Below are 4,971 nucleotides of genomic sequence, written 5' to 3' on the forward strand. Positions count from 1 at the left end.
ATAGCGCCCAATAGCTCGAAACAGGTGAAAGAAAAAAGGGTGCTTTATTCATTGTTACGTAATGAATTTTTGCTCCTGGGCAACATGGGGCATTTCCGGTGCTACTTCGAGTGGAAGCAATTCCTTGTCGGTAGTAGGCACAAATTCATCTTGCATTTCTCACAGAAGCGCTAGGTGTAGCCTGTTTTGAAAACCTTGCACCTGTTCTTTTGGCCGTACCGATGCCAGTGGTGCTCCCGTCGTAACGGACATCCGCTACCGGCCGTGGTGCCAGAGGCCACGTGATTGGCTTCGGAGACTCATGTTGACTTCCTTCTGCCGTGCTGGACTTTCTTTTCAGCGGCTTTGTGTTTTCTTGAGCCAGGCCTTCCCCAATTTGCCCGCGGAAGGTGGGCAGAGGCAGTTTCTTTCTGATGCCCAATTGCATGCAGTGCCGCTTGCACAGAAGCCATCCATTCAGAATGGAGACGTCAATGAACCAAAAAAATATCCGCATGAAACCTTTTTTTCTATTTATGGTCGGTGCGCTACAGTCCGATAAGCATGTCAGCAAGGTCTACGCCACCCATAAAGGCGTTGTATTCTTTGACTGCAAAAGGACGACAAAAGTCAATGGTGCGTTTCTCCGTGGTGCTCCATCGTTTGCATGTGTCGGTTGGCTGAACTCCTGCGTAGCTCGACACGAGGACAACAGAACTGTTGTCATACCATTTTGTGGCTTCAATCTCCGATTTGGAGCCTGTCCGGATACCAACGGACCCTCTGCCTTGGCCCTTCAGTGTTGCTTCGGCGGCAAGCGGGCATTTCTCTGTCCTGTCAGCTCACGCTGTCCCAACGCTGTGAAATCCGCTCGACTTCAGCTCCTCCACAGGCCGCATACTGCTGAACCAATTATCAAAATATAGTTTGTGGTTGACATGCGGTTCCAGGTCCAGTATTAAGTCAAGTAAGACATCTCCATATATGCCAAATCTATTTATTTATTTATTTAAACATACTGCAGGCGCTTTTCGGGCCCATGCAGGAGTGTTTACAATGCATCACTGTGATCAAACAGAGTAAAAAACAAAAATTCAAAAATACAGAGATGTTCTCTGAACCAAACACAAAAAGAGTAGAAGAGAATTAAACAGAAAAGTCAATTTTTCAATATAATTAAGAAATAGTTCCACGGACGTACACTTCACCGCATCTTCAGGCAATTTATTCCAATAGATATAGCGTGTATGTTCATTTGTGAATTAATTCAGAGGAACTTGCGCGCGTGAAGACTTTGTATCCCCACTTGCGGGGTTTTGATTTGATATATTGTTTTAAATGGAAGCTCCCTTAGAAGGGGATAACTTGTTCAATAATGCTTTGGCGCTCATCTGCTGCCACCTTTTCCTTGTTTTGTTTTAGAAGGTCTACAATGGAGCGCGTCTTGTACGGACGGTCTGCATCCCTCGGCTTCGCTTGAAACTTGTCGTTCATGTGTAAGCACTGGTGGATGGCCTCGAAGCGATTTCTTGACATCATGTCAGCCACCGCAGCAAAACGGGTTCCGTTCTGCCAAAGCATGCGGAAGTGGGGGATGCGTATACTCTTCCCGATATCACAAGGATTGATAAATACTTCCGCATCTCCTCAGGTGTGACGGCAATGGAAGTACCATTCTTTTTCGTAGAGAACAAATTCGTTTGGTGGCACAAAGTATCCACCATTCCGGCGTCAAAGAATGCTGAAAAGCACTCGTAAGGAGTGAGCACGTCGGCAGGTGGGGATGGCAGTTCACCTTCCCATGAAATATCCATGAGTGGCAAGTCTTTGCGTTGCCAATTCCGCGTTGGTTTCTTAGCGCCCCTAGGTTTTGAGAGGTGCTTGACAGAACCTCAGGGGACCCGCTCGGCACTTCGTTGTTTTCGCGTTCTGGTGCATTGTCGCTGCGAAGGTTAGTGACAAATTCCAAAGGGCACTTATGAAGAAAAAAATCTTGTTCCCTTGGTTCATAGTCTGGATCGTCGGAGTCGCTGTCGACGTCCATATCGGACAGTTCCCCATCAGGCAAAAAAATTACCTCCCGGATCTCCACGTCCGTGAGGGCCCTCCGTCGTCTCAATTTCTCCACCTGAATATAGAGGCATTACTGTTTTCTCTCACTTCATGCAAGCACAAAAAAAGACAAACTGAATGAAATTCTGCACTCTGTAAGCATCTTGTCAATTTCAAGAGCCATGCGCCCCAAGCTTGCTCATTATTACATGCCACCCACAAGTGCCCGATGTTGCTCCTGAGCAACATAACAGTTCGCACGCCTTGCGCCATGAGGCTGTAAACTATTATCGATATCACTGCGCACAAATGTTTCCCGTCTAATAAACGATGAGCTTCGCATACTGTAAAGTTTGCAAATAGCGTCAGTGATGCCAACTCAGGTCAACGTTTTATCCCTAGATTGAACCCCCAAAAATCCCTAGGTTGAAGAAAAATCCCTATCCTATAATTGTTTAATTGTTAATGCGACCATTTGAGCTTTAACAAAGTCTCAGCGCAGTTCACTGCTTCGTCCATTGGTTACACAATTTGTCAGACATAAATAAAAGCGTGTTATAGCCATAATTGCACCTTTTTTGTAGATTTACCTTACATAGAGGGCCCACAGATGGCGCCAGCTTTTACAGAGACGTGTGGTCACTGGAGAGAAAGATGGTGAGCGACGACGCTCACGAGCAGACGACTCCCGTTTCACCGCACCGGCTTTTGAGCTGCTCCTTCAGCCGCCTTATCTTTACGCGCAAAGAACCTATGCAGCCCTTTGAAAAATAAATGCAGTTGATACCAAGTTGAAGGAGAACATTCAGAAGCGGTGAAATGGCGTATCTCACCACACAGTTATTTATTAATCATAGTCGCAATCAAAGACCGTCAAATAGTTTTGGAGCTACTAAGGATTGACGTCCCGAGAAACTGACATAACCAAAAATGTAATCTTGTTATAGTTACACAGCAATGATAAAGATATAAGATTGGTAATTACAAAATCAGAAAGTAATTCCTCACAACTTTGAATGTGTGTTTTGGTTGAACAGCACGTTTAAATCAAGTGGTCTAGCATACGTGGAGAATGCGAACAATTATGGCACTTTTTGATAAAGGTAAGCGGTGAGCGTAAACGTAGCGCGTTGATCCAGGCACTAAAAGTCAAAATTCAACTTCCTCTTTTGTAGAGGAGCAGGCACTCGAAGCGCCAGAGATGGCACGCACGTTAAACAGTTTGAAATTCACATGGTTTCGTTTTTCCTTCCTGTGCAGTAGTCGATAATTTCGCGTTACAGAACTGCTTTCGCCCTCTCTCGGCTCGGCAGAATACTAAACATAAAGGAGTAGTAATTAGCATTTTTCATAGTTTTTTCTGTTCCAAGCGCAAAATAATCAGATACACCCGCCATTAAGCCGCTTAGAGTAGCAATTCTACGGCATCTCAAGATCCCTAGATTTCACAAAAAAGACGCTAGATCCCTAAAGCAAAGAAAAAAACCCTAGATCTAGGGATAAATCCCTAGGGTTGGCATCACTGAATAGCGTCTAGTTGCTGATAAGCAACAAGATATCTCACCTCGTGTCGCAATGTGCACGTTGCTCCTAATGTGTGGTGCCCTCTGGTTTTTAGCTACAGAAGCAAAGGCTTCTTCATAGTTACACTAGATGGCACTGCCATACCCCCATAGCCCCCCCCCCCCCCTCCAAAAAAAAAAACGCGATGTGACACAGAAAAAAAAACATCTCCGACTTGTCCTAGACCAACGTTGGGCAGGGTTTTAAGGCGATAGCCTGGATCGAGCTCGCGATGGAACTTTGCAAGCCTTCATGCGTGCCGACGTTAGCAGACGCTTGTAGTGTAGCGCACACGACTCTCGGAAAATTGTGTTGCCATTTCCTTGACTGTACTGTGCTATGCTTGAATAGCTGCCTATACCTGCGGTTTTCAAACGGCAGCTTTGCATAGTCCGGCGCAAATCGTCTCGATACCTACTGCAGTTTTCTGTGGCAGTAGCAGCGTGCCTGCTGGTACAAAGTATTATTTACATATATATATATACCAGCTGCATGAACTTGACGTTGGCGAAGCCGCGTGCGCACCTTTTAGTGCGCTACTTTGGTGGCACACGTGGCTGGCTCTCAAAGCTGAACAAAGATAGAATGGTTTTGTGGTGGAACAAACTCTTGCCGCTTACCGACAATAAATTGTACTGTTTTGAGCTCACCAGCTGTCACATGGTTGCGCCTGATGGTGTAGCATGTCCTTGGGCAAAAATTTTAAGTATGGAAAAATTGTAAGGTATTGTTATGGAAATATTAAATTAAGGTACTGGTCCCTTCTTCCGATGAGTAGCAAAATCTTTCTTTTAAACTTTTCTGTCACTCAAATCGAGCAGTTAAGACTGCCATCGGAAACCAAGGAGGAACGCTTTTGACAATAGCAATAATGTTAAAAACGTTAGAGGGCACTGCGGAAAACGCATTGCAGTAATGCGAAAGCACTGACGCCTCCTCGTCGCCTCAAATTGCTCCTCTTTGCCTCTATGTCGATTGTGACATCGCGTCTAACAATCGAATCAAATAATTAACATTAAAGCATAGCAATGCACCTTACTCTATAATTATTTCGCATTTAATACACAATAATTTCATTTAATTCGAAATTTATTCATTTAATTCACACTTCATTCATAATTAATTCACAATCTGTTTACTCTAACTCACCTTTAATTCATTCCAATGTATCATTAAGTCACATATACCCACATTAATCCTCCTTAATTTATAATTGATTCACCTTAGTTCACTCTAATGCACCCTCATTCATCTTCATTTACTACTGGCGTTTCTATAATTGTTATTATTGATTAGATTTCGATTAGCTCCAAAGCTAATTCTGCACAACCTAACTCTCGATCACAGCATCAATCTCGTGTGGGTTACAGCTCACGC

This window comes from Amblyomma mixtum, chromosome 5 (assembly GCF_055824585.1).
Source record: "Amblyomma mixtum isolate Tamu chromosome 5, ASM5582458v1, whole genome shotgun sequence".
In the NCBI taxonomy this organism is placed as follows: Eukaryota; Metazoa; Arthropoda; class Arachnida; order Ixodida; family Ixodidae; genus Amblyomma; species Amblyomma mixtum.